Source organism: Podarcis raffonei, chromosome 1 (genome assembly GCF_027172205.1).
Source record: "Podarcis raffonei isolate rPodRaf1 chromosome 1, rPodRaf1.pri, whole genome shotgun sequence".
In the NCBI taxonomy this organism is placed as follows: domain Eukaryota; kingdom Metazoa; phylum Chordata; class Lepidosauria; order Squamata; family Lacertidae; genus Podarcis; species Podarcis raffonei.
The window spans coordinates 63,397,595-63,423,215 of NC_070602.1; positions in this window are offsets into that span (position 1 = coordinate 63,397,595).

A 25,621-nucleotide genomic window follows, 5' to 3' on the forward strand; every position below is an offset into this window, starting at 1 on the left:
TTCCTGGAACAGATGGCCAAGCATGCAAAAGGAAGGGAGATAGTAGTAATGGGGGACTTCAATTACCCGGATATTTGTTGGATGTCAAACTCAGCCAAGAGCATAAGGTCAAACAGATTCCTCACTGGCCTTGCAGACAACTTCATTGTCCAGAAAGTGGGAGAAGCTACAAGAGGAACAGCCATTTTAGATCTGGTCCTAACCAATGTTGATGACCTGGTTAGTGGGGTAGAAGTGGAAGGATCATTAGGCGCGAGTGATCATGCTCTTCTGAAGTTTACTATACAGCGGAAAGGAGCAGCCAAGCATACTAGGACTCAATTTCTCGACTTTAAGAAAGCCGACTTCATAAAACTTAGGGAAGTGCTGGGTGAGATCCCATGGACAGTAATACTAAAAGGAAAGGGAGTTCATGATGGCTGGGAGTTTGTTAAGAGGGAGATAGTAAAAGCACAACTTCAGGCAATACCAATGAGACGGAAACATGGAAGGTGCCTAAAGAAGCCAGGGTGGCTATCTAAAGAACTTTTAACTGAGTTAAGATTAAAAAAGGATGTGTACAAAAAATGGAAAAGGGGGGAAACCACCAAAGAGGAATTCAAACAAATAGCCAGCACGTGTAGACACAAAGTCAGAAAAGCTAAAGCACAGAATGAACTCAGGCTTGCTAGAGAGGTTAAAAGCAACAAAAAAGGCTTTTATGGGTATGTTCGTAGCAAAAGGAAGAACAAAGAAACAGTGGGGTCACTCAGAGGAGAAGATGGTGAAATGCAAACAGGGGACACAGAAAGGGCTGAACTCCTCAATGCCTTCTTTGCCTCAGTCTTCTCCGATAAAGAAAACAATGCCCGACCTGAAGAATTTGGAGCAAATGATTCAGCAGAGGAAACACAGCCCAGAATAACTAAGGAGATAGTACAAGAATACTTGGCTAGTCTAGATGTATTCAAGTCTCCAGGGCCAGATGAACTGCATCCAAGAGTATTAAAAGAACTGGCAGATGTGATTTCAGAACCACTGGCAGTCATCTTTGAAAATTCCTGGAGAACAGGCGAAGTCCCGGAAGACTGGAGGAGGGCAAATGTTGTCCCTATTTTCAAAAAGGGGAAAAGAGAGGACCCAAATAATTACCGCCCAGTCAGTCTGACATCAATACCAGGGAAGATTCTGGAGCAGATCATTAAGCAAACAGTCTGTGAGCACCTGGAAAGGAATGCTGTGATCACCAATAGTCAGCATGGATTTCTGAAAAATAAGTCATGTCAGACTAACCTGATCTCGTTTTTTGACAGAATTACAAGCCTGGTAGATGAAGGGAACGCAGTGGATGTAGCCTACCTTGATTTCAGCAAGGCATTTGACAAGGTGCCCCATGATATTCTTGTAAAGAAGCTGGTAAAATGCGGTCTTGACTATGCTACCACTCAGTGGATTTGTAACTGGCTGACTGACCGAACCCAAAGGGTGCTCATCAATGGTTCCTCTTCATCCTGGAGAAGAGTGACTAGTGGGGTGCCACAGGGTTCTGTCTTGGGCCCGGTCTTATTCAACATCTTTATCAACGACTTGGATGATGGACTCAAGGGCATCCTGATCAAATTTGCAGATGACACCAAACTGGGAGGGGTGGCTAACACCCCAGAGGACAGGAACACACTTCAAAACGACCTTGACAGATTAGAGAACTGGGCCAAAACAAACAAGATGAATTTTAACAGGGAGAAATGTAAAGTATTGCACTTGGGCAAAAAAAATGAGAGGCACAAATACAAGATGGGTGACACCTGGCTTGAGAGCACTACATGTGAAAAGGATCTAGGAGTCTTGGTTGACCACAAACTTGACATGAGCCAACAGTGTGACGCGGCAGCTAAAAAAGCCAATGCAATTCTGGGCTGCATCAATAGGAATATCGCATCTAGATCAAGGGAAGTAATAGTGCCACTGTATTCTGCTCTGGTCAGACCTCACCTGGAGTACTGTGTCCAGTTCTGGGCACCACAGTTCAAGAAGGACATTGACAAACTGGAACGTGTCCAGAGGAGGGCAACCAAAATGGTCAAAGGCCTGGAAACGATGCCTTATGAGGAACGGCTAAGGGAGCTGGGCATGTTTAGCCTGGAGAAGAGGAGGTTAAGGGGTGATATGATAGCCATGTTCAAATATATAAAAGGATGTCACATAGAGGAGGGAGAAAGGTTGTTTTCTGCTGCTCCAGAGAAGCGGACACGGAGCAATGGATCCAAACTACAAGAAAGAAGATTCCACCTAAACATTAGGAAGAACTTCCTGACAGTAAGAGCTGTTCGAGAGTGGAATTTGCTGCCAAGGAGTGTGGTGGAGTCTCCTTCTTTGGAGGTCTTTAAGCAGAGGCTTGACAACCATATGTCAGGAGTGCTCTGATGGTGTTTCCTGCTTGGCAGGGGGTTGGACTCGATGGCCCTTGTGGTCTCTTCCAACTCTATGATTCTATGATTCTATGATTCTATGAAGCCTCTCTGATCCAGATGTAGGCAGAAGCAGTGAGAGGTGGGAGAGACTCATACATACACAGATAATGGAGGAAGCCAGCAGGACTTACAATCACATGCCAACTCTGGAGGAAACCTGCCTGAATGTGAGGCAGAGGACAGGTCCATTGGGGCTCACACCATTCTCTGACGCCCAGAAAGGGTACACAAGGAAGCCAAAAAGAGAGAGGTGGCATCCATTTGACTCCAGTACAATCCATCAGCACAAGACAAACAACCTTTGTATCCAATCAACATGTACACAAACTATGATGGGAGAATAACTGGGGAGGAACTTGTATCTTGCTTGTGCCTCGTTAGGAAGTCCAGTCCCTGTCTGGAGAACTCTTTGAGTCTCTGGGTTTATTTTCTTACTCAGAAGCTAACCCACTGATTTTCCTTAGGCATACTGGTGTGTCTGGAGAGCTGAGCAATCCTTGGGCTGAATCTGAAGCTTTCAAACAAAGAAGTCTGACACCATCATGAAAAATTCATGCCGCTCTAATCACCACAGGGCATTTTCTTTAGTTCGTTGGATCAATAGCATGGCACCTTTTCAGGTATCTCGATGCATGCTTTCATCTCTTTGGGGCAAAGAGAGCAACAACTGCTTCTGAGTCACTGAGTCGGGCTAAAGAGAAGCTATGGAGCCAACTTGGCTCTGAGATAAGCAGTCACTATCTGCTTATCCTTTTCAATATGGGATACAGACCACGAGCCTGGTAGATGAAGGGAATGCAGTGGATGTAGCCTACCTTGATTTCAGCAAGGTAGGATGTAGCCTACCTTGATTTCTATGATTCTATGAGGGGAGAGTTACCAAAAGATTGCACCAATGGGCACCAGCATCAGTCGGCCAAGTGGCACCATCCACAAGCTGTCTTTACCTCAGGAAAATATAGATCTGCAACACATGGGAACTTCAGAATACCGCACAGGGCTTGCAAATAGCCCTGTGCAGTGCTTGGAAATACTGCTGAGGCCAGGAGTGGCCGCCTAGGCCTCTGAGATTGCTGGCCTTCCCATTACTTTTCCAGTTCTCAGCACCCCTCTCCTGAAATGTCCTTCATAAGGACATCAAGCAGACATGACATAACGTCACAGCGCTTGATATTTCCTGTGAAGAGTTACCTCACCCGCAGTTCCAATGGCTGACAGCTAGTTTATTAGCTTAAATAAAGGAGCAAATCAATTAATTAGATTGGAAAGGATGGCCAAGCAGGTGTTGCGATAATAGCACAATGAAGATCTTTCTGAGAATCATCATTGAAGTTTATGGAGAATGGCTGATGACATTCACTAGCCTTTTCATCTCCTCAAAGGTCAGGACTGAAAATTGCTTCATGAGTTCTTTAACTAATTTCTGCAACAAACACTGCAGATTCCAGCTCTGACTTGTTTCCATCCTTCTTTTGCAGGGGCATGTCAATGGGTACTGTGATGCAGTCCATCACAGCATTCAATGATGACAGTTCTGCACCCCAGTTCTGGGAATCAGCCCCTGTACCTGTGGCAGGACAGAAATCACAAAATAAATGCATATGCCATGATAGTGCAATCAGTCCTTAATTAGGCTCACTAATGAAGCATTATGAATAACATTACTGTTAATTTGTAGTCCTTGCACTTTAAATGAGGAGTTTCCCTTGGGGTTTTGCTCTCCAAGCACTTTATACTCCTGCTAAGTGGGACTCTCTCACATTTATCCATGAATATGGGATAGGTGGGTGTATTTTGGGCTCTCCTGTATGCAAATGAGTGGTTGGCTTGGGGGGAGGGTATTTAAAATCATGTGTATGGGTGAAAGAGGACAGGAGTGGAAGGTTCAGCGGGACGCTCTTGCTAGGGTCCTGGGGAGGGGATGGTATGGAATGGGAGGCAGGCAATGTAATCACAGGAGACATTTTGCATCTCTCTCCCCTGATCAGCTGCTACCTAGTAAAACCTTGGGTGGTCATGTTGATTTTCCCTTCCATCTGATGGTGGTAGTGTTACTCAACACCTGATCAGTCGACATTAAAACAATTAGATGCATAGCTGTCAACTTTTTCCTTTTTTTAAGGGAAATCTTATTATTCCGAATAGGATTTCCCTTAAAAAGGGGGAAAGTTGACAGCTATGATTAGATGAGGTGGCTCACTGGATGTATATTAGATCTGGGCAGATGAACTGAGGGCCCCTAACATTTCTTATATTTGTCTGGCTGTTTTGTACAGCAACAGTCCAGGTCGAATAGTTAGCAGGAAGGCAGGGCAGATGTCTACAGAAATCTCATCATTCTCACCAGGAAACAAATCCAACAGATTTGCTGTATATTTTACATGGGCTGCAGATGTAGGACAGGGATGTCGGTGGTGTATCATTCAGCTTGCTGCCCAAGAACCTCCAGACTGAACTGGTGGAGGCAATTTACTGACACGGCACTGGAGAACCGCAGGACATTAGTCTCAAGAGGACTTCAGTATCTGTATTGATTCTGCCCAGTCTGGGCCTGCTCAGGCCTTCACGGCCAATATGACAGCCATGGGGCTATCAAAGCACATATTGAAGATCACAGCCATGTATTGCAGGTATTCATTACACAGATCAGTGTGAGTGATCTGGTGGTTTGGAGGGCAGGGGGGTGACTATTGCCCTATTATCATGGATAGATCTCTCTCTGGTGAAATTTGGGCGCTGTTACTGAACCTTGCTGCAGGAGTGGGTGACAAGTTAAGAAGTTCTGCCCCTAGAGGCTAATGGAAATTGGTGGATTCCTTAAAGTTCTGGAAGATTTCCCATATAGAATAGCTGGTGTTATATACATATAAACTGTCAGCTTCTAAATATATGCTAATCCTCTCTTTCCTCTTGTTGCCAACCTGGATATGGCAGTCGCTTTTACACTGTGGTACCAATGGAGCTCTCCCTTCCCTCCTACATATGGTTGGAGTTTAGAACTGTAAATAGACCAGGCCAAAAACCAACCTGAATATTTTATCTTGCCACCAGTTCTTTTTGTACTATCGGTTAGTGGTGACCAAGCCATATAACATTTATTGTACATGTAGGAAAATATGGTGTGGCATGGAAACTATAATAGGAAATTCTCCTCTTTCATGCACTTATGGGACTCTTTCACAAGGGAGATTATTTACAACTAATAAAATCAGGTGAAAGGAACAAATAAACCTGAGGACTGCTTGCCACCTCAATGACCCACATTTTTGACACAGTGGCCCGGTAGGAATGACACAACTAGCAAGCCCGCCCCACAAGCTTTCACCCACTTGGGTTTTAAAACCAGTAAGTTGGTGTTTTCAGTGGGAACTGTGCATCTCTGACTATGCCAAGAAGTCTCTCAGAGAGTGAGTTAATGGCCTTGAATTACGCAACCTGGTGCCCTCCAGATCTTTTGGACCACAACTCCAGTCAGCCCCAGCAGGCATGGCCATTGATCAGGGATGAGGGGAATTGTAGGCCAGCACACCTGAAGAGTATCAGGTAGCTTTCCCTGGACCGTACACAAGTATACTGCATATATCTTCCCAAAGCAGTCATCTAACATGGCAACAGAGACACAACTTATCCTGAGGTGACCCTTTATCAACCAGAATTAAAGGATAAGGTCCAGGATCAACCAAAGAGGAATAGTTTCTTCTTCCTCTTCAAAGACAAAAGTAATCATGCTGCCCTGAATGTAGACATTTATAAGGAGCAACTGAATCTCATGGGCAATCTGTGATGGAAAACGTATGTGAGGTAACCATTTTGGAAATGCTGATCTTGAAATAAAAGCTTACATCAGTGCACTTTACTATGCATTATGAAGACTGGATTAGACATCTTAGATTATCCTGTGTTTAAAATTCATAGCACATTTTCCTGAAGTGAGAAGGTAATTCAATATGTAAGCTTACAAACTACAGCAGAAGGAGAAGAATCAGCATAATAAGCACAATACCCCTGGCAGTGGGTATTATGTGTTTTCCTATCAGAGTAAACAGACAAATTTAAAACCAGAAACCAAAAGACAGTAATTAAAATATTCATAAGCTTTTATTTAAAACAAACATGGCATATGAGGATTCTTGTACATTTCCTTATCCCTATAACAGGAGCAAATGTTACATCATTTGCTTAAGCTTTCAGAAGTGTAAACGATTATTTATCTATTCTCTTTTCATGTACCTTGCAAGATAGGTTCGGTTGAGATAAAGAGAGGGCTCAAGGTCATGCAGTAAGCTTCAGAGCTGAAGAGGAAGTCTGGAAACCAAGCCTTATGAGGAACTGTTGACGGAGTTAGGTATATAGACTGGAGAGAGGAGACTGAGAGGAAATTTATTTATTTATTTATTTACGGCTATTAGCCCATAAAATATGTACAAACATAAAAACACAGAGACATAAAGACCGATATATCCGACAACAGAAGGTGAACACCACGATGCAAGGGTGGGTCCTTGAGCAGAGCCAAATGACAGCTTGGGGCCAGGAGAGCTCCAAGGGACGGTTCACAGAAAAAGAAAAACTGAAGACGAGATCTGACATGCACTCTCATCATAACAGTCCGATTAGTTTTGGTGTTTTTGTTGTTTTTTGGTGGTTTTTGTGTGTGAGATAACCGCAGACTGAGAGGAAATATGATAGCCATCTTCAAATATCTAAAAGGCTGCCACGCAGAAGATGGACCTGTAATTATCTGAATGGTTTAATTGATTTTATATAAGTATATAGTTATAATTCTAACAATGTTTAATTGTTTTGAATGAGTTACTGTTCTTGTTTATATCTTGTTTATATTAAAGGTGGAATAATAATAATAATAATAATAATAATAATAATAATAATAATAATGCTGCTGCTGCTGCTGCTGCTGCTGCTGCTGCTGCTGCTGCTGCTACAGGGGAGCAATTTCCATCAGGACACCATACATTGGGAGGAAAAGTTTAACCCTTCATTACCAACTACTGTCATGATGTAAATACACATACACAGCCCTTTAATTAGGAATAGAAAAAAGCTCCCATTGGTGCGTAGGTTTAACTTTTGTAAAACTGATGAGTTTACAAGTAACTCAACTAGTGTAATGTGCATTTAGGCCCTTAGAGGGCAGAAAATACTGGGCTTGAAACAGAAAACCCCTATAAAGGCAGGTAGATCCCTAGGATAGAGGGATCACTGGTGACTTTTTATGTAATTATTGTATATATTACTCACCTATAGTTAAGTATGTCTCCGGGTAGGCAGAAGTGTTTTGCAGTTTGCTTTTGCAGTTTATGCTACTGTGGGAAGGTGTCACGACCACAGGCAGCTAAACTGAAAAAGCAGAACCAACATCTGCATGTGTGGGGGTTTGAGGGAACAATAAGAGTGACACTGAAAATAATGCAATAAAAACCAACCTGTATTTGAAATAGATCTGGTTGGAGTGGATGGGTATTCCAAATGAAATAAGGATGCCTGCTCAAATAGAGAAATTATGGTCTGATAATGAAACCAAGGGAGAGCAGGGGTGACTACCTCTTGACTCACAGGGGAAATCTGTGTCCAGATGCAGTGCCTTTGCCCTGTGTCACATTTCCACACAATAATTTTTTTAAAAAAAATCATCCACAAAGATGCAGTAGCATCATAAGGACACACAAATGGGAGGCGCAGGGGCAAGTGGTTGAGGAAACACCCCTTGATCCTGCAAGGATCATTTATCTGAAAATATAAACTTCAGTGGACTGCTTCTCATGCATAGAGAATTGTTCTGCATGGGGCAAACCCCCTAAAAATGGAGTCAAAAGAAACCTGCACTATGGTTTGTCATGTTTGTGGTGTGTATTAGAGGGGCGCACTGGCTATGTGGACAGTAGGAATTATGAGGTGAATAGGGGTAATTTGAGTGAATTTTTCACATGTCCAGGTCAGGTTGCCCTGTTACCCAAGTGTTCCAGGGGGTCATACAAATTATTGGCAAACTTCTTTTTCTGCAAATAGCCATGCAGCATCTTAGAGATGCTGTATTTAGCACCCCCTTAGGAAAAGATGCTTTTGGAGACTGGGTATATAAAAAAGAAAGAACTGTTTCTGTGTCCAGTTCAGGGGCTAGAGAAGTATGAAATACAATGTCAGTCACACTTCGGCCCAAATGCTTATACTAAATTAACTCTATAGGGTAATCCAAATTTTAAAATAGAGAGGCAGGGGATTTTTAGTTTTTAGTTTTATGTGAGCAAAAATAATGCAGGGATGCCATCATTGCCAAAGCAGCTAGGTCAAGCTCTCCATTTTCTCCATAGTTCCCAAGGTATTCGGCATTCACCTCTTTCCTCAGTCAAGTCCCATTAGAATGAGGGCAAAACCTTGGCTTCATTTGTCCTTGGAGATATCATCACTCTTCCACCTGCGATGGGCTATGTGATGCCTTGACATCATAGCATCCTCGAGTGGTCCCTAGTAGGTTGGGCTCACTTGGGAAACATGGAAACACACAAAAAGACAACGCCATTGAAGTAGCAATGGAAGGGGAAAACAGAGCTTCAGAAGCTGTAAACAGCTGCCAAAAAAAATCACTTTTATGAGGGTTTTGGGAAGTATTTCACATAGCCCTGAAAACCACCCCTTTACCTTGAAAATGTGCAGAGATGAACATTCAGTGGAACCCTAATCCTGGGTGTCAACAATCCCCAGGGTTGTTAAATCCTCACCCAGAAAGAGTGCCTACAGTTTAAAATGCTCTTAAATAACAAGTGAAGTTGAAGCTGCTGTACTTCTTGTCCTGTTTCATCAGCCATCCTCCTCTGACTGCTGCGGCCAGCAGGACTCCAATTTTGCTGCATAGCAGGCAGGAGAGATGTGTGGATGACAGGAGGAGGAGGAGAAACAACAGGAGGAGATGCAATAATTGCGTCCTCACATGATGCCTTCGAGCATCTAAAGGTATGTGAACAGGCCCCTAGTGAGGATCAAGCAACCCAAACATAGCCAACCCCATTCAGCAAATTGGCCTTAAGCACACAATACAGTATAGCTGTATGCTATATCATCATCATCATCACCACCATGGTTTACAACATAAAAATACAAAAATACATACCATAATAATAAGCAAAAACAATAAAGTAAAGGTAAAGGGACCCCTGACCATTAGGGGCCGAATCTGGGGGTTTGGCCCTCATCTCGCTTTATTGGCTGAGGGAGCTGGCGTACAGCTTCCAGGTCATGTGGCCAGCATGACTAAGCCACTTCTGGCGAACCAGAGCAGCACATGGAAACACTGTTTACCTTCCCGCCGGAGTGGTACCTATTTATCTACTTGCACTTTGACATGCTTTCGAACTGCTAGGTTGGCAGGAGCAGGGACTGAGCAACGGGAGCTCACCCCATCGCGGGGATTCGAACTGCTGACCTTCTGATCGGCAAGTCCTAGGCTCTGTGGTTTAACCCACAGCACCACCCACGTCCCAACAAGCAAAAACAATAACCCTTCACTAATAGTTATTGTTGTTTAGTCATTTAGATGTGTCCGACTCTTCGTGACCCCATAGACCAGAGCACACCAGGCATTCCTGTCTTCCACTGCCTCCTGCAGTTTGGTCAAACTCATGCTGGTAGCTTGAGAACACTGTCCAACCATCTCGTCCTCTGTCGTCCCCTTCTCCTTGTGCCCTCCATCTTTCCCAACATCAGGGTCTTTTCCAGGGAGTCTTCTCTTCTCATGAGGTGGCTAAAGTATTGGCGCCTCAGCTTCAGGATCTGTCCTTCCAGTGAGCACTCAGGGCTGATTTCCTTCAGAATGGATAGGTTTGATATTCTTGCAGTCCATGGGACTCTCAAGAGTTTCCTCCAGCACCATCATTCAAAAGCATCAATTTTTCGGCAATCAGCCTTCTTTATGGTCTAGCTCTCACCACTAATAGTAGTGCTTAATAAAGTTACTTCTATTAACTTGATTAATAAGTGCAGTTGAAATCCAAAACTTAAACACCCCTCATATGTTGAAAGGAGAACAGAATGGTACCCAACACCTGTGCTGGCAGAAGCACTGGACGCACCTTCTGGCAGCCATGTGCCTGCCATTGGTATGAAAAGATGTTAATGTAAGGCTTCCTTTTTGGCCCATAGCTCCCCTTTGCATGGAGGAGCCTCATACATGTTATTACACGCCACCCCAATCTCTGCTGAGCAGTTACCCAAGATTCCAGGGGTTCCGGGTGCTCACCCAGCGCTATTTTATCACTCTGCTATCTCTGCCTCCTGCTTGGGCCTAACTTCCTAAACTAGATATGGAAGGTGACTCTAAAGGTGTAGTCACATTTATCCGTACACTGCCCTATCCCAATCCCATCCACGTAAGCTGTAGTGAGAGTGGTGTCAAGAGGGGTGCTCCACAGATATTCCGTTGCCCCCCTAGAAACATATTTGGGGAATATATGAGGAGAGGTTTTTAAACACCTCTCTAGCCATTCAATTTTCAGACACTGTGGTGTGACCTAAAACTGTGATGCATTAAAGTACAAAGAGAAGTCCTGAAGCATTTATTGAGTGCAAATATATTGAGTAGGCTGAGAGGACTGATTAGTCAATTTATATATTTGTTTTATATATATATATAATTTTTTTTTCATTGAACAATATATAATTACATCATTATTATCCACTTTACCTTTCTGGCTCATTAAAGCCTATCGACTTCCCTCCCTCCTGCCTTATGACTTTCAAAATTAACCTTTATATGATAGCATTTTATACATTTTCCAATTCTAAATATACTCATTACGAAATACCTCAAAATTTAAATAAATATAGAAAGGGAGAAAATTTCTCCTTACAAGTCTTCAGACAACCCTGCTGACGATGTCAATTGCTTACAATAATCTTTCAAATATCATATAAATTTACTCCAATCCTTTTGGAATACTTGATCATGCTGGTTTCAAATTTCCCCGTCAGCTTCGCCAATTCCGCAAAGTCCATCATTTTCATCTGCCACTCTTCTTTCGTTGGTACTTCTTGTTGTTTCCATTTCGGGGCTAAAAGAATTCTTACTACTGTTGTTGCATACATAAACAGTCTTTTATCTTCTCTTTTTATCTCTTCACCCACTATACCCAATAAAAAGACTTCTGGTTTCTTAACAAAAATACTTTTAAACAATTTATATATTTGAGACATTTATATATGGCTTAAATTTCTGCATTTCAAAGCAGTGTACGGCTAATCATTGGTCTAGATCCAATTTTAACTTTGCGCATTTCATACCAATACTGGCCCCAGGTGGAATGACACCCTTGCATTGCAATGGGACCTGGACGGGCACATCTGGGCAGGTGTGTATCATCATTGGGATCCAAACCTATGCCTGTACGAGCTGCACTAGGATCCCCATTGCAGGTTCCAGAAATGGAAAGATGGAAAAAGCTTTGGAACCTCCTTAGCCTTGAAAGAGTTTGAAATGACAGTACACAAATGAGAACAATATTTTATGCTCCGCAAAACATTAAGAAAATGAAGATGATGGCAAGGCTGACCGGGAAGATCAGGCACCAAGAAGACAACAAATTTAATAGACAAAGGCATAACTTTATTGACTATATGAAAGAACACTGTAAAAGTTTAAAAACATTAGCAGGACTTATATAACACTTGTAACTTAAAATCAACAAAGGATAAAAATGAAATATAACAATTTGGATAAATGTAATTATATGCAGGTAAAAAGAAAGATGAAACAAGGGAGGGGCGAAGGGAAGTCCAGGGGTTCAGAGAACCCCATCAAGGTATTGTTATGAGTACGGTTTTATGAAAATTTGTGTGTGTGTGTGTGTTTGTAAAACTGTCTTTCTTTTGCTTTTTGAAACTATGAAAAAAAAGTTTTTTAAAAAATGTAGATGGACTAAAAAGCTACATGTTCCCTCTGGTCATTTAAAAGTTCATAATCGTGAAATGAGTGTCCATCAATATTTTTCTGTCAAGGCCTTTGGCTCTGAGCCGCTTTGCCAAAGGTGAACTGGCTCGCTTTCAAATTTACTGCCATGGTTGGAAACCCACCTTCTATTCTGTACAAAGCCTTGGCATGTCCACATGGTGTTGCTTTCCATTGCTGTTGCCAGCATGTCGAGAGAGGAGGAACTGGCTGGGTAAACAAATAAGAAGCAGCTTTAGACCCAGCTACAGGCCAGTGATTCTGAAAGCAGCTTCATTGTAGATATGCTGGCATTTTAATATGAGGAAATGTATTGTTTTGAGTTGTGGAAGAGTGGGGTGGTGGCAGACTGGACAAAAGAGGACTAAAAGGTCAGAACGACTCAGAATAAGGGTGAAATTCGGTTCATCTTGCATTTAAAGACAAACATACATGTTCCAAAAGAATATCCCAACTTAAACAGAGGAATCCTTCAGCATTATCCCTTCTTTTAATTTCGCAATGCAGATCTCTGGCCAAGTTATCTGTACAAAATGCCAACGTATTAGTGAAAGTAACATATGAAAATGCATGCTTTAGGGATAATAGGGATATTGCTTTGCATATATAAGGCAAAATTGTATGTAAAAGTGTGTATATTATGAAAGATTCCATGACAAATTTTCCTTTTTAAAAATAAGATTGAAGCTTTTTCATAATACTATAAGAAAAAATAAATGAAACAAAATAAAAACAAAAATAGAGAAAGAAAGAGAAAGGAAAACACCAAAAGAAAACCAAATAATAGAAGAGAAGAGAAGTAAAAGGAAATACAGTCCAAATGGGATTCTCTAATTATTATTAATCTTCTTCTTTGGTGATCACTCGTAGCCAAGTAAGATTGTCTTCCATAAACACGATTTTAACAATGAATCTGTAAGTGACTGTGGAGGCCAATTCTGGATCCACACATCCTTCCACAGTGGGGACATTGGTTTCCTGGCAGGAGTTGATCATAGTGTGGATTTGCCAAGCGTGCCTTCCTCTTAGCACGTTTCTCCCTTGCATCCTGAGCTCAAGTGTCTTCAAAGCCCATGACACCTTTGGTAAAGGCTGTTCTCCAATTGCAGCACTTGCAGGCAAGTGTTTCCCAAAAGTTGGTGTTTATACTACATTTTTTTAAAAATTGCCTTGAGACAGTCTTCAAACCTCTTTTGTTGACCACCAGCATTATGCTTTCCATTTTTAAGTTCGGAATAGAGTAGTTGCTTTGGAAGACGATCATCGGGCATTCACACAACATGAATAATCCAACGAAGTTGATGTTGAAGAATCATTGCTTCAACACTGGTGATCTTTGCTTCTTCTAGTACATTGGTATTAGTTCGCCTGTCCTCCCAAGCGATGTGTAAAAAAATTCAGAGACACCACTGATGGAATCTTTCATGGAGTTGGAGATGGCATTTATAAGTGGTCCATGTTTCACAAGCATATAGTAAGGTTGGTAGTACAATAGCTTTGTAAACAAGCATATTAATAATAAATGCCAGCAATAGCTTTTCTGTACCAAACATATCAGCTTCGTCTCCAACATCTTAAACAACCATTCCTCCATATTAAACAATAATAAGTATTTCCGTCTTTGTCCACACAAGAGTCTGTCCTCTGTGATCATATATATTGAAATAATATTCCATAATCCTTTACTTATTATGTATTCAGCAACTGTCACCCAGTTCCATATCTTCTGTTCCAATTCCCAAAACATTAAATACATCTCATGAGATATAGACTACGAACAAAGAGCTCAAATGCTTCAGTAATGCAATGCCCTGCAGTCTTTTCCTCCAAATGCAGATGAGGGCTACACTTGGGACTTCTGACCTTTTGGAGACATGAGGTGTGTGTTATATTGGTTTCATTAGTGGGCTTGTTTTCTTGGAGAAAAACTGTGAGCTGATGCCATTGAACTAGGATTAAAAGAGTAGCAGCTATACTCCTTGAGCAATTCAAACTGTTCCAACAACTGTTGGTACAATCAAACACAGACCAGTTTAACGCTAAGCCTGAGTCAAGTAACCAACAGCAGATACAAATTCCCCAGTTTCAGTGTGATCAGATTAAAGCTTTGCTTGTTGAACTACTGCTAGGCCTAGGACAAAGTGTGAATGGGAAATTCGTGTCCTTTAAATACCTGGTGAGCAGTGGTGAGCCATAGATGGTATGTACAAATGAATCTCTTTTCACTTGGTATGGGATTTGGAGAGGGGACAGAAGTGAGAAAGACAGGGTCTTGTAAATATTAGAGCACTAAACTGTTACACATGCTGTCATTTATTTTACATATATTTCTCATAAAGATAGCCACTTTTAGTTGCATGTGAAATTTAGATCCCACAATTTTTCCTAAGTATTGGCATTGTCTTTTGTCTTGTCTTTGTCTTTTCAGATATGGTGGCATCCTTCTCTGTTGTCCCTGCTTCCCTGTCAAGATAGCTTTGTCTAGAGAAAATGTTAAACAGTTGAAGTACTTTAGGTAAATGCTACTGCATGCATATCTTATTTTTCACCTAAGTATCTTTTTCTGCTTTTCTTTCACTGAGAACATTCTGCTCTTTGGTGGGCTACTGAGGTTAATTTACATTTTTCAAGCTGTTTAGTGTCTGGATTTTTGAGAATGCCAGACACTGCTTTTAAATTAATTGTTCACTCTAACATTTTAAAAAATGCAGATAGATATAGATATAGATGATATAGATATAGATATAATGCATTTTGTAAGATCTTTCCTTTGTTTTCTTCCATTTCTTCCAAAAATAGTTAACATGCAGGTTTTAAGTCCCAGAGAAAAATCCACTTGTTGACTCTGAAGAAAACAACAATCCATAGTTGAATGAGAAAAGAGTATCTAGTTCTTTCTCACTGACCCATTCTTACACCCAAAAATTTTAGTGTGTTATCTGTAATTGGCAATCCTTGACTCTGCCCGTCTCCCAGCCTAAAGCATAGTATTTGTCTACTGCACCAGGAAAACTGTTTCAAGTAGTTGAGCATGCAGTGCAGAACAGCATTTTTTACCTATTGCTGCTCACAACAGCAGGTCTATGACTGGATCCTGGGAATTGTACAATTTTTGTCCTGCGACCCCAAAGTCCAATATTATTGTGCCACTACTAATGATAATCTAGTCCTCACTGAGTAGTTGCTACTTACAAGCTCATGGTAAAAAAAACTGGGAGTTTTGTCCTTATATATTGTATTGATGGTGTTATTTAGTGCTTTGTCACTTGTTGGTACTGGGCTTAGGTGTATTTCAGGGGACATGGGAGTTTCCTCTTGCTCTTTTGTTTTTAAAAGACAATATGTTCATGCCTATTGTAAAGCCCATGAATGGGCTGGTTTAGCTCTGTGCGGTCAGAGTCACCTGACTCATGTCAGAGTCATGTCAGACTAACCTGATCTCGTTTTTTGACAGAATTACAAGCCTGGTAGATGAAGGGAACGCAGTGGATGTAGCCTACCTTGATTTCAGCAAGGCATTTGACAAGGTGCCCCATGATATTCTTGTAAAGAAGCTGGTAAAATGCGGTCTTGACTATGCTACCACTCAGTGGATTTGTAACTGGCTGACTGACCGAACCCAAAGGGTGCTCATCAATGGTTCCTCTTCATCCTGGAGAAGAGTGACTAGTGGGGTGCCACAGGGTTCTGTCTTGGGCCCGGTCTTATTCAACATCTTTATCAACGACTTGGATGATGGACTCAAGGGCATCCTGATCAAATTTGCAGATGACACCAAACTGGGAGGGGTGGCTAACACCCCAGAGGACAGGAACACACTTCAAAACGACCTTGACAGATTAGAGAACTGGGCCAAAACAAACAAGATGAATTTTAACAGGGAGAAATGTAAAGTATTGCACTTGGGCAAAAAAAATGAGAGGCACAAATACAAGATGGGTGACACCTGGCTTGAGAGCACTACATGTGAAAAGGATCTAGGAGTCTTGGTTGACCACAAACTTGACATGAGCCAACAGTGTGACGCGGCAGCTAAAAAAGCCAATGCAATTCTGGGCTGCATCAATAGGAGTATCGCATCTAGATCAAGGGAAGTAATAGTGCCACTGTATTCTGCTCTGGTCAGACCTCACCTGGAGTACTGTGTCCAGTTCTGGGCACCACAGTTCAAGAAGGACATTGACAAACTGGAACGTGTCCAGAGGAGGGCAACCAAAATGGTCAAAGGCCTGGAAACGATGCCTTATGAGGAACGGCTAAGGGAGCTGGGCATGTTTAGCCTGGAGAAGAGGAGGTTAAGGGGTGATATGATAGCCATGTTCAAATATATAAAAGGATGTCACATAGAGGAGGGAGAAAGGTTGTTTTCTGCTGCTCCAGAGAAGCGGACACGGAGCAATGGATCCAAACTACAAGAAAGAAGATTCCACCTAAACATTAGGAAGAACTTCCTGACAGTAAGAGCTGTTCGAGAGTGGAATTTGCTGCCAAGGAGTGTGGTGGAGTCTCCTTCTTTGGAGGTCTTTAAGCAGAGGCTTGACAACCATATGTCAGGAGTGCTCTGATGGTGTTTCCTGCTTGGCAGGGGGTTGGACTCGATGGCCCTTGTGGTCTCTTCCAACTCTATGATTCTATGATTCTATGATTCTATGATTCACTCTGTGGAGAGTCAGATGTTTCCAAGAGCTGCTTAAGGTTTCTAGGCTTTACTACCTTGAATAAAGTAGATTGAGCTGATGTATATTAATGGTTAATTAGCAATGGGATGAGGAATACATATACAGTGGTACCTTGGTTTATGAACTTAATCAGTTCTGGAAGTCCATTCTTAAACCAAAACCATTCTTAAACTGAGGCGCGCTTTCCCTAATGAGGCCTCCCGCCACCGGTGCCCTTCCACCATTCAGATTCTGTTCTTAGACCGAGGTAAAGTTTGCAAACCAGGACACTACTTCTGGTTTTGTGGAGTCCGTAAACTGAATTGTTCATAAACAGGACTGTTCTTAAACCAAGGTACCACTGTATTGTATTTTTATATATAATTACATTACATTTGCAGAGCTATGCCCTTTAAACTGTAACCTTACATTTGATGCGGTTCTGAATTGCCCAACTTATTGACAATGGTTCTCAAGGGACCGTTTAAATTGGCCGACTACAAAGTTTGCATGTGAGGATTGTCTAATGTTCTCTTTCCAATTGGTTGCATTGCTCTTGTTCAACTGGTTCCTTGTACTAGTGTTTCTCAAAGTGCGTGCCACAGAAACTGCAAAGCAGTCCAAGGGGTTCCACAAAGAAAAAGGTTGTAGTGGCACACACACACACACGATGTGGGATGCGCATTAAGACACCACCATGGAAATTCAATGCGCTCATCAGGCCATTGTTCCGGGAATCCCTTTCCCCCCCCCTTCCTTCCCCACACTTTCTAAGGGTTAAATAAGTAGCAGCTGTGGCGTGGCACAGGAAGGGCAGTGCTGCAGGAAGGGCCTGGCTTGCTAATTCTGTGCCTTGCAATCAGTTGCCAAGGCAGCGAGGGGTAAGGCAGTAACAAGTTTGGTGTGCAGTGCCAGCACAGAAGCAGAAGCAATCTGTAATTCCTGCCACTAGCCACTGCCACCCACAGGCCTTCTCTGTTAGTAACCAGCAGTAACATGCTGTTTTGGGCAGCCAGATGAGCAACACGACCACTCTGCCCACACAGCACCACTGCTGGGTTTAATGTGCTGTTCAAGTACTTGTTTTCCCTCTTAGCACATTCCACTGAGCTACAGCCTGATGGCAAGGGTTAAATGTGCTGCTCCTTTATCACTGATGGAAGGATAATAACTTTCTCTGGTAAGAGCCAAAAGCTTAAGAATGACAAAGAAAGATTTCTCCCATCAGAGGAGATCAGGAGATCAACAACCATTTTTATCTCTCTCTTGAACAGTCTTCCAATAATCAACCCCCTCCAATTCTTCAGAAAAATAATTTTAAAAATTTGACTGTAAGGGTCCACCAAAGTTTTGTTTAAAGTGAAACATTTGTATGAGACCCACTGCCTTATACATTTCTCCCTATGTGGGCAATTTCTGTATTGTTCTGTGTAATTGTGATTCCAATGGGGGGGGGGGATGTTGTTCACTTTACATCTTTGTAGGTTTTTATTCCTGCTAACCCCACAGTCAGAGATTATACCAGCTCCCTCTAAACCTTCCATGACAGACATCCCATAAAACAATTTAGATATTTTTAGGCACTCTGCTCAATTAAGAAGTCAACTAGAGATATCACTCCTTTTGCTTTTAACAAACACTGTAAGACAAAATAATCTGTCTTTCTTGGTATAAAGGGCACGAGTTATTTGCTGGCAGATTTGCATCTAAATTGGGTCAGACACAGGCATAAGAGAATATAATCTACGGCATGCTCGAAACTGGTGAGGATTAGCATCAGCAGCCCAAGAGTACAATAGCCGTATGAAATCCAGGTCAGTAAGACAAAGCAGCAGCAAAAGGGTCTTAAAAGTGCAAGGCCAGCGCAAGTAGCAATTGACTTTATAGAGGATAATGGAGATTATTTAAAGAGGCGTGTATTCTATCTCTGGAAACTAAGTAATAAATATGTGTCATGTCTGCAAATTCGGGAGACCAAACTCGTATGCAATATAAGTAATCAGGTGCCTAATTATTTGTTCTTAAACGCGGCTGCCTGATGTTTCCAAAGCATCAGGTAATCTTCACAAGATTATGTATACAAACCTGTTTCAAACAACTTTGCATTGTTTTACAAGTTTATAATATTAATGAAATATAATTTTGAAAAGAATAGTATGCAGGCATCTGAAGCTAGGATTCAAGGAAGAAGAAGAAGAAGAAGAAGAAGAAGAAGAAGAAGAAGAAGGGGAAGAAGAAGAATTCATTTATCTCTTGCTCATCTGGCTGGGTTGCCCAAGCCACTCTGGGTGGCTTCCAAGACATAAACACATAATAAAACAGCAAACATTAATAGTAACAATCTGATCCAATATAAAAGTCATATATCAAACAAAGCAACATTCAACAATCCATCAGACTCTAATAGTAAACAGTAAAATTAAACATCAGCACATAATAATTAAACAGTTGAACCACAATAAAGAATTACCAATCTACACTCAATAAAAGTAACAGCAAATCACAATGCATAAAATACCACAAAACATACAAAACAATGTATAGCAAAAGGATATCAACATGAAATACAGAGGGAGCACAACAAGGACATTTACAGCCAGGTCCCCCAGAGCTCTGGTAGATTCTAATGATAAACACACCATTAGACCTGTCCTTCATAGCGGCCAGATAGCCAATCAGACAATTGGCTATAGGGAGAGTCTGTCCTCACGCGCTCCATCACTCAAAATCATGGAAGACGGACAAGTGTAGGGAGCTTCCTCATGTCCAACTCTATAAAGACCAAGCACAAGTGTACATATTTATAAAGCTTTATAATGTAGACAAAGAGTGATGGCTCCACCCTTGGCTTAACGTACTCTGTGGAAAGACATGCCCTTCTAGGGAGATGGGCAAAGCAAGGTGAAAACTATCCAATTCCAATGTCACCTGAGTACTGCTTTAGTCACTTTTGCATGGCAGTTACTGATGCTGCTCTGGTAACATCTGCACCAAGCAAACACATAGGTTGGCCAGCTGACATGGTGTTAATTTCCACGATGTTGCTTCCCACCCCCTGGCTGTTGCTAATGTTGCTAATGTATGTCATTTACACCTCACATAGCCGCTGCAGTATTCTTCCTATGAGTGGGAGATGGGTTCTTAGACGTGCTCACATTGACTGCAGTGGGATCTTCCCCAGAGTGCCCTTAAAGGTAAAGGTGCCCCTGCCCGTGCGGGCCAGTCATGTCCGACTCTAGGGTTGTGCGCTCATCTCTAGAGGCCGGGGGCCAGCGCTGTCCGGAGACACTTCCGGGTCACATGGCCAGCGTGACAAAGCTGCTCTGGCGAGCCAGCACCAACGCAGCACACGGAAACGCCATTTACCTTCCCGCTATAAAGCGGTACCTATTTATCTACTTGCACTTAGGGGTGCTTTCGAACTGCTAGGTGGACAGGAGCTGAGACCGAAAGACGGGAGCTCACCCCACCGTGGGGATTCGAACCACCGACCATACGATCAGCAAGACCTAGGCACTGAGGTTTTACCCACAGCGCCACCCGCATCCTTACTATCATCCCTTACTATCAGCCCTTACTATCATCCAAAAATGAGCACAGCACATGGAAATGCACGATTACAACTGCCAACTGGTGGCTTTCTGCTGAGTGTCATATGAATTCTTCCCATGGCTTGTGTCTCTCGTAACTCAAGGGACTGTCATTATATCCTGTCAACAAGGTTCTTTTTAACCCTAATGGTTTTTCTGCCTTGAATTTGCATTACAGTAGCTTGTTACCTCTGTTAGTTGTATCATGATTTGTGTCATGATTTGTGTGCCTTTTAGCTATCATATTCATTTACATGCTAATTTTCAGTGGTGGCAGTGCGCACAGTGTTGCCTGCAAAGCTCTTCTAAGTGTGATTTGGCCAGGGCTAACCTGTTTCAGAAGGGACGCGGGTGGCGCTGTGGGTTAAACCACAGAGCCCAGGACTTGCCGACTTGTCAACCTAGCAGTTCAAAAGCACGTCAAAGTGCAAGTAGATAAATAGGTACCGCTCCAGCGGGAAGGTAAACGGTGTTTCCGTGTGCTGCTCTGGTTTGCCAGAAGCGGCTTAGTCATGCTGGCCACATGACCCAGAAGCTGTACGCCGGCTCCCTCGGCCAATAAAGTGAGATGAGCACCGCAACCCCAGAGTCGGTCACGACTGGACCTAATGGTCAGGGGTCCCTTTACCTTTTAACCTGTTTCAGAGGACTTTCAATTTGAATCTATTTGCAGCTCAAAAAAGAACTAATGATTGCAACAGAACCAGCGATAGTAGTATAGTAGACATGGTAGTCGTAGCAGTAATTTGCATTTCAAAGAGTGTTCATGTAAGTTAAGTATCTATGTGATAGCCCTACAAGACAGCTAATATTATCATCAACATACTATAGATATGAAGGTTAATGCAAGCTTTTTAAACATAACATACAGTATATATAAATGAATACATGAATATATCAGCTTTTTCATCCTTGCTCAAAACTTTTTGCCATTATTTATTCACCATTAAAACAAACCTTTAAGCATACCTTTGACTTTGCGTTATAGACTGACCATCCAACTAACTTCAGATGCTCTGTCCATAAACTTTATACCTCAACATTCATCAAATAGGCGTTTGACCCTGAGTGATAGGGTTTTAATTCATCATTCTTTGATTGTTTATAGAAATCATCTAGACCAGCTTGTGAATTAAATGTACAGTGGTACCTTGGTTCTCGAACTTAATCTGTTCCGGGAGTCCGTTCGACTCCCGAAACCATTCAAAAACCAAGGTGCAGCTTCCGATTGGCTGCAGGAGCTTCCTACACTCAAGTGGAAGCTGCATCAGACATTCGGCTTTCAAAAAACGTTCCCAAACTGGAACATTTATTTCCGGGTTTGCAGCGTTTGGAAGCCGATTTGTTTGGGAGCCAAGCTGTTTGAGAACCAAGGTACCACTGTATATAAGTTACCAGGGATTCATTTTGAACTTGCTTCGTGTCTGCATTTCTTCCCTTAGTACAATCAGTACTTTTTAATTATTCACACTTCCAAATTCTTAACTATTTCTCAAGAACCATTCCCTTTGGACGGTGGCTTGCTGATGGCTTGCTGATGGGGAAGGGCCATAGTGTTAGAGCCTTACATGCAGAAGCCCCAGTATCAACCCCTGGCATCTCCAGGTAGGACTGGGAATGTCTCCTGTCTGAAACACTGAAGAGCCACTGTCAGACAGAGTAAATCATACTGAGCTAGATAGACCAATGGCTTGACTTCTTATGTTCCTGTGTTCTTTTCACCCTAAGATATACTATGTTCCTTGTTTTGGAGATAAATTAGCGTCATCCTCAGTAGCTCTTCCCAGCAATTCCAGAGAAGATAAAGCAACCGTACTCTGAAATTCATGAGAGGACCACTCGTCTGTAGCACCACTTCCTAGACTGTTATAGAGAGTTCTCAGCACAATCTAAAGAAGCTATGCTCAAAATAGCATTTTGGTGGCATTATATCCCCAGTGAATTAGCTGATATATTCAGAATCTCTTTCCTAAAATGTTGTGATGTGGGCAGCATAAAGGAATATATTTCCACTTTGGTGGAATGTCCTAAGGCAGCTTCCTTTTGTGAATCTGTGTTTACTGAAATTAACAAAATAACATCACAGGACTTGTTGCCACTGGCACTGCTTAGTATTTGGGACAACCAAAACAAAGTTGGGGGAAGTAAAATGTTAGTCGGATCTTTGTTGATGTCCACAAGGCTATTAATCTCTGGATACTGGAAATATTTGGAGAGCTTCTCTATAGAATTGCTGTATGAAAAGCTGTTGTTTTTGGCAGTTTCAAAAAAGTTGACCACTAAATGAGATTATTTAGGGGACCAATCCAAAATGGCAAATTTTACTCCGTTTGGTCTGAATTCATTGATTATATAGCAAAATTGCAAGATCCTATTAGAATACCAGCACAATTTGCATTTCATTCAGCTACTTTTTCTCTTCGAAATTCTGATATAGTTGATGGTTATAGTGAGTGGTGATTTATTATATATTTCTGTGAAGCAATAGGCAAATTAACAATCACATTTTAACCTGACTAATATTTGCAGTTATGATTAATTTGTTATTCTGGAATGTAGTTCCAAAATAATGCCTCCTTAGATGTTATACGTTTATTTTGAAAATTCTTTTGAGTTCCACTACCTTCCAGAGCAGGTTTTCAGTGATCTCAGGAGACTTCAGGAAAAAGGAAGAATCAGCAAAAATTGCCTACCCTTCCAGGGGCAGATTTAGGACTGTGTGAGTGGTGTGTACACGGTGAGTGCTGGGTCAAGGCGGTGCTGGCTCAAAGGCCAGTAAGCAAGGTCTGGGCTTTGTGAGGGCGGCATGAGCCTCTCACAGTACCTTGAGTCCTCCCACCTCCTTCCCAAGGCTGGGAGTCTCCTCATTTGCCTTTGGGAAGGCAGTGTGAGGCCTGGAATGGGTACCAAATTTTGGCCTTGCACAGGGGACCAGAGTACCCAAGTCCGCCACTGACACTCCTTTATCCATAAGCAGATTTTTCAACATGGGAACTCTGGTTCCAATCCTTTGTTTTCCTTTCTGAAATGCTTCTGACATTTTTAATTTTTTTTGATAAATATATTCTCTCTCACACACCCAAAAAAGTATTCATTTGACCTTGCAGCACATAAATGTTATGAACAGGTATTTAGAAGCTCATTATATTTATTTTGTAATTGTTTATTTATCTTTAAAAAACAAAAAACAAAAAGTCTACCCTGCCTTTCAGCCCAAATCAGCCTCCAAGGTTTCTGACAATAAATAATGTATTGCAATATAAATGCCAGGATAAATATCAATGATCACAAAACAAAACTCAGAGCTGTAAAAACATAGAGCCAAGATCTAATGAGATCACTGAACGTTCTAAAACTGTCCAATTAATTTAGTACACAGGGCAAAGAAAAATGTGTTAGGATCCCGTTTACTCTCCAACAGAGTTGCCAGTAAAAAGAGTGTCATATTTAAAAATGGCTGCAACCCAGGGGACAGGTTGTGTTCTTGAATTTCATAATTCCCACAGGGACATCTTACACCTGTCTTCTCACAGCTTTATTCAGCAAATTAACAAGATACCCTAGGATCCCTCTGGGATATTGTTGTGGGATATCCAGCCTTATTGGCAGTACAAACAGTTCAACCTGTCTGAAGTGAAATGGGAGTTGGGATATTGTCTCCTGTTGATAGTGTTAAGTTACAATAATAAGACATGAAACCTATTCATGGAGACAGAGTCAAAGGTAAGCCAAGTAGGCTAATGTGCACACATGCACTCTACAATTTCACCATGGATGAAAGAGAGGTCTGCAGTGCATTTATGATGTACTAATGTTGCTGCATTTACTCGGCTGTCACTGCCATTTCCTTCAAAACAGTTTTAGAATGTGTGATGATTCCAGGGGGAGCTAAAGCCATACCTGAAATTAAAACTTGTCCAAAAGGTATTTTTAGAGCGGGCCTTTTGCTCGATTCGAGTTAAAAACATGGCACTTTTGCAACATGCATTACTGATGACTATCAAAACAACCGGTCTTATGGGAGTTCAGTTCATGAGTTGAACATGCCACTGGGCTTTGAACAATCTGAAGACTCAAGACTTCAGCAGGAATACAGGTTGGTTTCATGGCTTAGCCTTAATGACAAGGTAGGCTGCTTACAAGCTCACCAGTTTCAAATATTTATAGCATTTAAATTTGACCTACTGACACCAAAGGGTGTTCTTTCCTGCAGTGGAAAGTTGTAGAATGCCCATGCAAAATTTTGCATGGACCTGAATATCCTTTAGCCAACGATACTGCAGTGAGCTCAGATCCTCCATATTTGCCGTATTTTTCGCTCTAAAACACGCACCCGACCATAGCACGCACATAGTTTTTAGAGGAGGAAAATCCGCAGGCATGCCACCCGTAGGCATTCCCTCCATAACACGCACAGACATTTCCCCTTACTTTCTAGGAGGAAAAAAGTGAGTGTTATGGTGCAAAAAATACGGTAACTTCCATGTGCCTTGCTCAGATGATTCAGCTTAGAATGTGCCACTACCAGAGTGTACAAAAGTATTCATGAGAAGCATATTCTGCCATCCATTGCTCTAGTCTTGAAAGGGAAGCACTGCAACTAACAAATCGAGATATGCTCGAACTGCCATTCACTCCTTTTATCCAAGATCCTATTGACACAGCTATAGTTAAAATTGATAAAGGATGAGAGCAATGCCATGGCTGCATCTGGAAGGGGAGAAATGTATGCAGAGCCATAATGAAAGGGAAGAAATGGATGCAGATTTGAGGTGTTGCTCCCTATAGCCTAAGGTTACCAGACGTCCATGTTTCCCGGGGACAGTCCCCAGATTTACAAATCAGTCCCCATACAAAATCCATTGAAGCTGAAAGGTGTCCCCGGATTCACTGAAAAAAATCTGGTAACCTTACTATAGCCAGACTGTATCTGAAGTACCCTGCAGATTAGGAACAGCTGTAACCATG